Source organism: Vicia villosa, linkage group LG2 (assembly GCF_029867415.1).
Source record: "Vicia villosa cultivar HV-30 ecotype Madison, WI linkage group LG2, Vvil1.0, whole genome shotgun sequence".
Taxonomy (NCBI): domain Eukaryota; kingdom Viridiplantae; phylum Streptophyta; class Magnoliopsida; order Fabales; family Fabaceae; genus Vicia; species Vicia villosa.
Genome location: NC_081181.1, coordinates 17,987,731 through 18,001,033, shown reverse-complemented (window position 1 = coordinate 18,001,033; position 13,303 = coordinate 17,987,731). Strand labels below are relative to the sequence as shown.

The 13,303-nt window shown below is 36.2% G+C and overlaps 1 long non-coding RNA gene across 1 annotated transcript; it reads right to left on the bottom strand.

Moving 5' to 3' along the window:
- Positions 1–11,220: 11,220 nt before the first annotated feature.
- On the bottom strand, positions 11,221–13,169 carry LOC131645967 (uncharacterized). Its single transcript, XR_009297238.1, has 2 exons — positions 12,836–13,169; positions 11,221–11,804 (listed from the first exon to the last, which is right to left on the bottom strand). It is a non-coding gene; the product is annotated as an uncharacterized LOC131645967 (long non-coding RNA).
- Positions 13,170–13,303: the final 134 nt, after the last annotated feature.

Here is a 13,303-nt window from a genome sequence, read left to right as displayed (position 1 = left end):
AATAATAATAATAATTATTATTATTATTATTATTATTATTATTGTTGTTTCTGTGTTGGCAGGTATTTTGGTAAAACATTCTGTGCAACATATGTTATGAAGAATGCCTTGACATGTTAGCAAAACATTCTACCAGATTTTTAATTGATGTTAAAACAGATGTCTTAACATTATGTGCTAAGTCTGAACTAGATGTTAGTTTCTGTTTTAGGGTTTAGTTTTTATCAGATATCTAATTATGGGTTATCTCTGCGTAATTTCAAGAGAAGTCTTATACGAGCTGTTCCAATAATATTGGAGTAATCATAACCTGATTTCATGGAGATATTTACAGGAAGCTTTAAAAACCCTATTTGAAGACTGGCCCAAGCCCATGCTGCTGCCCTATAAAGACTAGTTAATCCTACTTATGATGGTGTGGAAAAAAAAAGGATTCTGTGTTTTTGCCGTATAAATGCTTTTAAGCTTTTAAGTCCTTTGTTAGTTGTTAATTGTAATCCGCTCTGATAATGTTTTAGTATTAGAGTTTGAGTATTTTTAGGCGAGTTGTATTTTGTTAATCATTCACAAGCTTTTAAGCAAAAGATGATTATGTGTCTTTGAAGAGTGTCTTCTACAATTGTGTAATTGTGTCGTCGATCACTGATTGTGATTGAAGGGATTTGAGGAGGGCCTCATACCTAAGTGAGTCTTAGATAGAAGTATAGCACGGGTAGTGATTAAGTGAGAAGTTGTAAACCAGAGGTTGTTTGAGCTTCGAATTGATACTATATAATGGACTTATCCCTGGCTTGGCAGCCCCTATAGTAGGTGTGTTTGTCACCAAACTGGGTTAACACTTCCTTGCGTTTTTTACTTTCTGTTATCCTTTTTATCTTGTTCCATAGTGTTCAGTTCTCGGATATTTGTGTCGTGACATCTCCTTCGACATCACGTATCTGAAACCAGAATTTTAACTGGTATCAGAGCAGAAATACCATAATTTCAACTGGTATCAGAGCAGGCATTCTGCTTTATATCTGGGTGAGATCTAGGGAAGATACTTTCTGGTACTATGGACAAGGAAGGAGGATTCGTGAGCAGACCACCTGTTATGGATGGAAGCAATTATGATTACTGGAAACCACGCATGGTGGCTCTCTTAAAATCATTGGATAGCAGGACTTGGAAAGCTTTCTTGAAAGGTTGGAAGCGTCCTGTCATTATTGGAGCAGATAAACAACCCACTTCTGAGTTAAAGCCTGAAGAAGATTGGAATAAAGAAGAGGATGACTTGGCTCTTAGAAATTCTAAAGCCTTGAGTGCCATATTCAATGGGATTGACAAGAACATCTTCAGATTGGTGAACACATGCGAAGTAGCTAAAGATGCCTGGGAAATTCTCAAAACTACTTATGAAGGCACATCAAAGTGAAGATGTCAAGCCTTCAGCTGCTAACCACCCAATTTGAGAATCTTAAGATGAAGGATGATGAAAGTATTCATGACTTTCATATGAATATCCTAGAGATTGTGAATGCATCCAATGCATTAGGAGAAAAGATGTCAGAAGACAAACTCGTAAGAAATATGCTCAGGTTTTTTCCCAAGAGATTTGACATGAATGTGACTGCCATAGAAGAAGCTCAAGAAATCAACCAATTGAGATTGGATGAGCTTGTTGGATATCTTCAAACTTTTGAATTAAGCATCAATGAAATATCTGAAAAGAAGAACAAAAGCATAACGTTTGTAGCTAATACTGAAGAAGGAAAGGAGGAATATGATCTGAGTATAGACGAAGGAATATCCAATGCTATAGTACTGTTTGGAAGAAGAAGAAGTGAAGAAAAGTTTACTCAAGGAAAAGGACTACAATGTCATGAGTGTGAAGGCTTTGGGCGCATTAAAGCTGAATGTCCTACATATCTTAAAATACAGAAGAAGGGCTTATCAGTAACTTGGTCTGAAGAGGATTCTGAAAGTGAAGAGGAATATGCCAAGCATGTAAAGGCTCTAACTGGTAGATATATCTCTGATGAAGACTCTGGTGAAGATGAACTAACCTATGATGAGTTGGATGCATCATACAGAGAATTGTATCACAGAAGCACTGAATTATGTCAAGAAGGAGAGAAACAAAAAGATCTCATTTACAAATTAAAGGCAGAAAAAAAGTATCTCAAAACTATATCTAGCCTGGAAGAAGAAGTGAGGTCTCTAAAGTCTGAACTCGACAGAGTCCACAAGTCTGTCAGAATGCTGAATAATGGGACTGACTCATTAGAAAAAATTCTTCAAGTGGGAAGAGTGACAAGAGACATGAGTGGTATAGAATTTAATGAAAAGAAAACATCTATGTCAAGTTCCACTCAGCCCAAGGTTGAACCACAGATGTCGAAACCGATGTTTCAACATCATGGCAAGGGTAAAATTAATCGCTTCAAGAAAAAATGTCAGCACTTCAGATGTCATCATTATGGATGATATGGACACATAAGACCTTTCCAATTCAGGTTATATGGGTTCCCTAAGCCTACACCCCTCCCTAAGTCTGAGAAGGCTGGCATAAAGGTGAAACATTGGGTCCCTAAGAATGTTGTTACCAGTCTGATAGCTTATACTTCTCTCAGAGATTCAACCAAAGACAACTGGTACTTTGATAGTGGATGTTCTAGACATATGACACATGTCAAAAATTTGTTGGTGGATATTAAACCTCACTCCACTAGCTATGTTTCTTTTGGTGACAGAGCTAAAGGTTAAATCAAAGGGATTGGAAACTTGGAGTGCTCAAGAGTTCCAAATCTTAATGATGTGCTGTTCGTGGAAGAGTTGACAACCAACCTGATAAACATAAGTCAGCTGTGTGATCAAGGACTCAAAGTAAACTTCACCAAATCTAATTGTCTTGTCATCAATAAGAAAAATAAAGTAGTTATGAAAGGAGTCAAGTCTAAGGACAACTGTTACGAATGAGTTCCTCATGAATTAAACTACTCCTCCACATGCCAAATATTAAAAGAAAATCTCATGATTTCTCAAATGAATGTTGATAGTGGTGTGCTTGGAAGAATGTCCGATAAGATGTCTCAACATTGGATCAAACAAATAAAGCCAGAATTTGAGATGTGCCCTGTTGGTAAGCTAACCTATAATCTTGGTCCTCAAGTCAAGCAGATGGAAGACCCTATACTCTTATCTTAGAGTAAATATATCAAAAATACAATTGAGAACTGTGATATTTTGAAAGGAAAATTAGGGATCTGCATATATGAGGGTTTGTAGCAATTAAGAGCGTGTGGGAATATCATTAAATGTTGTTATGTCATTTATTAGGGTATGAAAATACCACTCATGATAATTTAGGTTTCCAACAAATAGAGAGCCCATATCAAAAACAATTATTTCAAGTTATTCGCAAATATTTTCCACACGCCTCACTATTGTCCTTATTCACTGCAACAACCCACTCATCTCCCTGCACAGAAAAAGGATCCCTTTTCTCCGCTTTCACTATTTTCAAAATCTCAAAGATGTCACAAAATTGTGATTCGTCCTCTCCCATGCATACCTCTGATGAAGGAAAGGCTCCTGGGTCGAACTCTGAAACCCACAATGTGCAGCCTTCATTTGACAACGTTCTTGATGTTGTTCCTTTGTCAATCGTTCCATGCTCTAGGAAGGAGTTCAAGAAGGTCAGATCATCCCATGCAAAGCCATTGCAAGGTGTTTCTTCTATACCTAGAGGTAACACTCCTAAACCTGCTGTTGAACCCTCCTTAACTAAAATTCAGAGGAAGACATTGTTGCTATCGATAGAAAAGTTAGAAAGATTGTAGTTGAGGTTTTAGGTATAGTTGTGTCTGGGACTTCCACCTCTCTCCCCCATGGTGTTTTTGCACCATCTGCATCGAAGAAAGATGATGGAGAAGGTAGACTTGCCAAGTTTTCTACCTCTGTTCTAGAGGAACTGAGGGTTAGTACTGGACAAGATGTGGAGACAGCGTTTACAGGGAAGGATTCATGTGTCAATCTTGATGCTCCTGAGTCAAGAGAAACTATGAACCCCACTGCTGAAGAAGTTGTGAATCTGGATAATATGTCTGATAATGACCTTAACACCTCTGTGATGCCGGGAGTTGCTAAGAGACTCAGGTTCAGAAAAGGAAAATTTGTGGTAACCAACTCTTCTACCAATAGTACCAAGAAAAAGATTATGTTACCTTCAAAGACTTGGAGCAAAAGGGTCCCTCCCTCCAACAAGAGAAAGATTAGAGATGATGTTGATTTAGAGTATGATGTTAAAGATGATGTCCAGGAAATCCTTCCTGTAAAGAGATCTGAGATAAAGGAACTTCTTTGTGTTTTTTACTTTTTGTTACCCTTTTTATCTTGTTCAATAGTGTTCAGTTCTCAGATATTTGTGTCGTGACATCTCCTTCGACATCACGTATCTGATACCAGAATTTCAATAATAATAATAATTACTAATATCTCCCCTCAAACTCAAGATGCATTAGCGAGAGCATCAAGAATTTGTCAATTAAAAAACGAAAAATGTTTAATGGTATGCGTCTTCTTAAACAAATCAACAATCTGCAAAATGGAGGAGAAAAACGGTAGAGTAATTGTCCTATGCTGAAGATGATGATGAGTGAAGTGACAATTAATCTCAATGTGTTTGGTATGCTGGTGAAAGACCGAGTTGTGTGCAATTTGAGTGGCACTTTTGTTATCATTATACATAGGACGATACTCAGCTTCTGTTGAAGAACGAGAGACAATATCTTGTTTCTTACTCTTCCAAGAAATAAGAGAATATCCAAGAAAGACATAAAACATGTGGTAGACTTACGATATGTGGGGACGTCAGTCCAATCCACATCAGAATAAGCACGAAGTTTCAATGAGCACATTGGGGGAAAGAGAAGGCTCTGAAACTGGGTTCCCCGAAGATAACGACATATGCAAAGAACAACTGCCTAATGCACTGTAGAATGAAAGACAACAACTGTCTGACAACATGAACAACATATACAATATCTGGTCTGATGATCGTAAGGTATACCAGGCTGCCAACCAAAGTATGATATAAGGTGAGATCTGAAAGAGGAACACCATCAGATGGAGCATATTTCACATTCAACTCAAGAGGGCTATTTACTACTCTAGTATCAAAAAGACGAGTTTGTTCAAGAATGTTGGTAATATACTTGGATTGCGAGAGAAGATATCCTCTAGGAGAGTAGACAACTTCAATGCCCTAGAAGTAGAAAAAAATGCCTAAGTACTTATTCTCAAATTGTTTGGCTAACTGTAATTTCAAATAATTAATTCCATTTATATCATCACCTGTAATAATCATATTATCAACATATAGTGAGAGTAAAATACGACCATGGTAAGTGGTCTTGACAAACAAAGCAGAATAATGATCACTAGAGCGAAAACCAATAGATGTAATCATAGTGGTAAACTTCTCAAACCAAGCTAGTGGAGCTTGTTTTAGACCATATAGTGCCTTCTTTAACTTACACATTTCCCTTGATTACGAGAAACACTTTGTGGGGGTATTATATAAACTTCCTCTTGAATATCACCATTTAGAAATGCATTTTTAACATCCATTTGAGAAATATGTCATTGACAAACAAATACAACTGCGATAAGGGTGCGAATAGTAGTCATCTTAGCAACAAGAGCAAAAGTTTCTTCATAATCCATACCATATTGTTGAGAGAAACTAGGCATGGCAAAAAAACCCGAAATTGACAGGGAAAATCCACTTTGACTGGGTTTGGGTTCGGGCTTGGGTTTTTCCCGATTACAAAAAAATGGGGACGGGTCGGGTTATGGGGACACTAGTACTCATCCTGAATCCACCTCGTTTACTTTATTTTTTACATTATTATTAATTTTTGATAATTTAGAATATTAATTATGTGGTCAATATTTTGATAATTTGATTTGTATTTATTATTTAAAATATTTGAAATGTATGTATGAAATTTGTTTAGATTGTTTTATTTTATTATTTATAGTGTAATTTGATATTGAAAAATAAATAAATTTTTTTATTTAAAAAATTGATTTTACTAAATTGAACCCAACCCAAACCCGCTTGAGACGAGTTTGGGTTTTAATTATCCATCCCCGATTGGGTTTGGGACGGGGAACAGGGATTGTTTGAGGATTCGGGGTAGGGTTTGAGGGAGGTTAAAACCGTCCTCGCCCCGCCCCATTGCCATGTCTAAGAGAAACCTTTAGCAACAAGGCGTGCTTTGTAGCGCTCAACTGACCCATCAGACTTAGTTTTGATCATGTATATCCAACGAGACCCAATAACATGTTTTCCAAGAGGAAGAGGTAATAATTTCCACTTATTTAATTTGTGTAAAGCAGAAAGTTCTTATGTCATAGCTTGCTGCCAAAGAGGGTCAAGAATAGCCTCTTTATAGGAAGATGGATCAGACAAACTATGGAAAGAGGTTAGAAAAGAAGCAGAGTAAATGGAATAGACAAAATTAGGAAATTGAGTAGACTTACGGTCACGAGAGGGATAACGAGGATGTAAAGGATCAATAGTCGCAGGAGGTCCTTGGGTAGCCATGGGGACAAAAGGGATGTCAGTATCTGGAGTAACAATAGTATCAGTCCTATTATCAATTTACATTCTATGATATTTTAATTGATATATAAGATGAAGGGTTAAATATGTTTTTGGTCCCTATAAAATACTAATTTTTGGCCCCTATAAAAAATGACATGTTTTGATCCCTACAAAATTATTATGCATGTAGTTTTAGTCTCTACTGTCAAACCAATGTGTATTTTTGAATGATTATTTTGCAAACATGTTTAGAACGTTTTAAAAAGTTCATTGAAAAAAAAGTAACTCAAAATTTGATTTCTAAGTCGAGATTTTCATTACTTTTATCATTATGTTTTAAAATTTAAAAAACTCACATTTAATTCTTCTCATTTTAAAAAATTCTAAAGTTTGGTAAATAAATAGTTTACAGTATTTTAAACATGTATGAAAAAAATTATTCAAAAATTTAAAAATTAAAGGGTAATTAAACAACTTTCAAAATTTTAGATAATAGTAGGGACTAAAACTTAATGTACAAAAATTTTGTAGGGACTAAAATATGTCAATTTTATAAGAGGGACTAAAAATAAAAGTTGAGATATTTATAAGGAACAAAAACATATTTAACCCTAAGATGAATGATGATATACCAAAGATAAAGACATTTTTATCGTTATTTAATGTTGATCTTTGCCACTTTGTCATGATTGACTGTTATCTTCATCTTTATTGTTCATTATCTTCATCTTTTTCTTTTTTGTCGATCATTGTTGACTTTCTTTTTTACTTTTTTTTATGTATTTGTCTTCATCAAAACCCTAGTCTGGGTCAAGGAGAGGCTTTTCTTTATATTTACATTATTGTGATACATTGAAATGTATCAACTATGGTAGGAAGATTGCATAGATGTCTCACCTGGGAAAGATATATGCAGGACCGGGTATGGTTATATTAACTATGGTATGTTGTCTACTTTCTATGAGAGATGACACTCAGAGATTTCTTCACTCCATCCTCTAATTGGTGAGATGTCCATCAAATTTGATGATGTGTCATCCCTCATACGTCTTCTGATCACTGAAAGATTATTTAATTACTCCATATGAGAAAGACTTGAGGCATAAGAGATGATGGTGACCTATTTGGGAGCTAACCCATGTGATGCACAAAAGAAGATAGATGCCACTACAGGATGTTATGCAAGATTTTCATTCTTGAAGAAGTTGTATATAGATCACATGACTGCGGCAGTGGAGGCTGATGGTGATGATAAATGAGTTTTGTATCATAGAGGATGATCATTAAGCAGATACCTCATGTTTTTGGTTGACATGTTCATATATTTGGACAAAAATGCAACATATGTCGAGGTCATCTATCTCAAATACTTCATTGACTTTGAGAGCATTTATGAGTATAATTGGCACTCTTGTTTGATTTATCTCGACTCCACTTTAGGTGAAACTTGTATATGGAAGACTATACAATTGGCGGAAAATAATTGTCTATTTGCGATAATATTTTTCACCTTTATTGTTACTAATATTTTATGATACTTTCCACGTCTCTCCGAATGAACATGTGTGAAAGATTACTCTAATAATTTGTCACATCCTTACTATATCTTCCCGCTTAGAGAAAATATGGCGATCAAGCCATTTCGGGTTTATCTTGATCGCATAGTGGAAAATGATATTTGTTTCATGCCATATGCCAATCACCATCAGACATGACCCTTAAATATGATAGCCTTATAATCCAACTGACTTGCTTATGAATCACGGTTGATGTATTCACATTTACCTAAGCGAGTCATGCGACAGTTCGGGTATAAACATCGTATTCCTAGAGCCCCTATTGTGTCCGCTCCTCCCATTGTCACTCGTAGAAATGTTGATATTATATTTGAGGCGTTCTATTATCAATTGGTCCCTACGAATGTACGTCGTGTGTCATCTCCTCGACCATGGAGTGGGGTATACGACTACATCCAATAGTTTTATAGAATGTCGCATCTTTACATGACACTAGATGCATAGGGAAAGCCACCTAAACCAGCTCATCGAGAGGTATTAGAAGGGGAGCATGCTAGGACGGACCATGTCGTTAATGTGTAACCATTTGTCAGCGTATTGTGGCCACTAGAAAAGTGAGCATTGAGAGGGGAAAATTTCACGAATACGCTCTTAGGAAGACCATTATAGAGACCATGATAGTTGATGCACATAATGTCTTGCAGTACATGAGGCAAAGGAGGAACAAGGGGCTCTGATATACCCAATAGTTGATTTTTTCTTTGTATTTTGAATATAACCTTTTGATAATTTATATTATGGTTACTACTTTGTGAACAATGATATTTGATTTCTTGATAACAAATGATGTAGGGTAGTAACCACTATTTTGAGTTAATATATACTATTTTGATTATAACCTTCAAAGTTTTAAGAAACTTATTGTACATGCCAAAAATACTTGAGCCGACATGGGAAATCGGTATGCATATAAACAGCTATGGCAGTGAGGTCGGTTTGGCGGCGTACCGTTGAGTAGGCCGGATGCATCCTCTCTAGTTGGATAAATCTCCTCTACTCGACAATGCCCTCAACTCAAAAGGGTTCTCCACTTTCCACCTCGGCAGCCGGTTGTCCTAAAGGTCTATGCTAGTTACGAATTCGAGATACGCTTGGGCCTTTACATGTGTTACGCTTCTTAAATGGAGGGCGGCATAAATTATGATAGTTGTCCATTATTAAGGGACTCCAAAGGTCGATTCGTTAAATGCGGCATTTCATTCTGAAAGTATAAATAGGGCTCCCAAATGAAGGGTAAACAAGACATGCTTTCATCTTGAGCTCACACATAAAGTTACGCGTGACTCAAATCCCTAAAGAAACCTAATCTACCTATTCAGTTGCGGCCTCATCAAGATTGCTTCCGGGGAATATTCCAAATGTGTTTTACGGAAACACTTATCAATATAATTTGGTCTGAAGATTGTTATCCAGACTCGCCTCTGGGTTAATCCAGAGATTAATACTCGAATTAATTTTGGAGAGAAATAAGAGTGTCTCTTTAATGAAATAATTTTATTATTAAATAGATGCATCATAATTTCAATATCCGACAAGCGAAGAGCATTTTTGAATTTCACAAGAATGGTTAACTCATAACCCCATAAGGAGGGATAATCAATGGCCTTAATTCTTTACTTAAAAAGTTGGGCTATGGTTAACTCATAACCCCATAAGGAGGGATAATCAATGGCCTTAATTCTTTACTTAAAAAGTTGGGCTAGTTAAGCTTTCAAGGCTGCATTGATAATATCTTGGCGTTTATTGTGGCTTAAAGATAATTTCCATAAAAATATACTTGTTGTTATCAGTGTCAACTCTGATTGAGGAAGCACTTAAGATGTTGAGTCCTAAATTTGAACAACTTCAGTTCAAATATCTCAGTCTATCTATTTGAAATAATTCAAAAGGCTATCCTTTTGGTAGCCTATTATTGAGAAGTTGTTGTGTTTGAAATATTGTAACATATCCATGAGATTTCATTTCGTTAGGTTAAAATCAGCCTTATCTGCACTTCTGATGCAATAAGGAGATTATAGTTCTTTACTTTCAATGGTGAAAAAGAAAAAAAGAATTTCATTAATGAAAATTGTTGACCACATAAAAACTCTTAGTGGTGAAATTTAACTTTTGGATGTGACCTCAAACATGGGTAGTCTAATGCATTAATGTGTTTAGATTTGTAGTTTTTCATGCTTTTTTATGCTGGGTTATTATAATTTTTGTGTTTGTTTCTCTATAAGCACTCCTTGTTAACTTATTAAAAAAAATTGACCATAAAAACTCGAAACCCCGCCAAGCAATGTTTGGTTATAGGTATAAAATTAAATACTTATAACATCACCACCCCCTACACTGGTTTGGCTTCCCTCAAACAAAGAAATATGATTAAATTCATGATCAACTTCAGCTTCCAAGGACAAAAACTCAAATGGCTTTCAAGCTAATAATTAGAATTGGCCAAATATAGACAAAAACTTTCATTCCCATTTAACAAATAAGGGCAGTTAACAACACATCATTCATGTAAAGGACAAGGAGATAGGTTAACAACACAGCAGTCTTGTGTACAAGGACAAAGAGATCGGTTAACAACACAGCATTCATGTGTATAAGGACAAAGAGATTGGTTAACAACACAGCATTCATGTGTATAAGGTCAAAACTAGAATAAGTGAAGCTCATCATCACCAGATAAGTAAATACCTCGGCCATTTACAGAGATTTACCAATATATTCAAACAGAAATCTTTGAAAAGGATAAACAGGGGTAAATCAACCAGGGAAATATTGCATCAGAACAACTCCTAAGGTCCAAAAGAATCAGTCATACTTGCCTTAGTATTACATTCAGAAACATGTATGTGAATTATTGAAGTCTCAACAAGATATCAAACCAAGTTCTATAACACATCTATCAACAGAGATATCACCCGCAAGAAACAAAAATACTAATCAAATTAAAGACAAGTTCAATAAAGCTGAAATCTAACTTTTTAGAGCTAAGTTGTCAGGAAAAACATATGCAAGTAAACAGGATTAAACTTTTAACTGGGATCGCATCCTACCATATCCAACTAGAAAGATATCGCTTAGCAAAACAATCACTCATAAGCAATGAAGTATCCTACTTCTAAAGATATCTCTATCAATGAAAAAATAATTCCTAAAATTCAGTCTTATCTTGCCTAATTACCCATATTTCCCAAGTGTAATCCAAATACAACTGAAAATTGGCAATTTTGATTTAATTGGTACGCCACCTACATTTGAAACAAATATTGTTCTCAATGTTAACAAGTAGCTAAAAAAAAGAACCATCATCTAAAAGAAGAAAAACGAGACTTCCCTGAGATTCACAAAAACTAAAAAAGAAAAGACGAATCATGGAGTTGGAGGTTGTGGGTTTTGAGCTTCCATAATGCAGAAGAGCTCGTCAAAGCGCTGGTGGATAGCAGTCTCGATACGCTCTTGGCTCGCTTCAATACGTTGCTGGCTCGCCTCAATACGCTGCTGGCGCGCCTCAATGCGGTCCAAACGTGCTACTATGTCGACCAAATCAGGAGGAGGAGCAGGCGCATTAGCAGCAGCAGGGGGAGGAGCTCGAAAAGTACTGACCTTATTAGTGGGGCGCTGTCTTTTGGTGCCCATGGTACCTAAAAAGAAGAAGGACCATATACCAACTCAATGCATAGAAATAGGATTCTCAAAAAACGAAATTAACATACAAGTAATAAGCTCGAAGAATACAGAGATATTGTAACGGGCATAATAAACTCATCCATTATTATCATCCCTTAATGAAACCTTAAAATTCAGTCACATAATATGACTCAGATTCTGTTAATGCTAACCAGAGAGCTCACAAATCAGTCACAAGGCCACAACAGTCATAATAAACATTTGGATTCTGTTAATGCTAATTAGAGAGCTCACATATCAGTCACAAGGCCACAACAGTCATAAACACTCGGATTCTGTTAATGATAACCAAAGAGCTCACAAATCAGTCACAAGGCCACAACAGTCATAAACATTCGGATTCTGTTAATGCTAACGAGAGAGCACACGCAAATCAGTCACAGGGTCACAACAGTCATAAACACTAAAGGGTGCAACCAAAAATCAATAGCAAATTTAAAAACCAACAATCACTACCAATCATCCCGAACATTTATCCTCCTATGATAAAAAACACTACTCCCTCTTCCCTTTCCAATCAACACAAACCAACACATTCATTTTTCAGTACCTATATCCAATCATCCACCACCACCAGAGTCCATACATCATCCACTCTCAAACTATGAAGCACAGACACAAACACGAATACTGCACACGACACTGACACATTGACACCGGTAATGTAATAATTTGAAAAAACAAATAAACTGAATGCAATCACAAGTGTCGGTGTCGTGTCAGTGTCAAACGCATGAGGGTTATGGAGTTGAGTAACATTAACCCTAACTTCCAAGACTCATTTTCCATTTTTATTAAACTCATTACCCTATACATACCACTACTCCTTTCTTTTCACCTAACATAACAACCTCATCGTCATCAACATATACAAAAGGCTAAACCCTAATTTCCAAATTCTCCAAACTGGGAAATGCAAAGTCCGAGATCAACCATTTCAACATTAACGAGAAAAACAAAAAAAGAAGCGAAAATGGCGGCAAACCAGGATAGTGATGATGTGGGTGGGTGTGTCCTGTGGGCCCGGTAAGTGATGAACGAAGGTCGGAAACGGAATTGGACCTGCGGCAGAGCAGGGAAGAGGGTTGGAGAAGATGATCGGTTGTTGTAGATCTGGAGAAAGCGAAAAGTGGAGTGTGGGGAGGGGAGATTATGTGGGCGGAGATGAAGAGCGTTGCGGTTAGAGAGGAATGATGGTGGATGGGATTCTCCGGCGAAGGTGATGGAAGAAATGGAAAACTGGGTTGGGGTTTTGTTGAAGAGAAAAAGTATTTGAATAGTTTTTTATTTACCTAATATAAGGGTTGGGGTGTATTGTAATAACAAGCCTATTTTCTCCTTGTAAAATTGTGACTATGGATGATTTATCTTTATTATTTCTCATAAACAAATTAATGTAGGTATTATTCCTATAATTTTGGTGAATGAATAAATGTGGTATTAATATTTAAAT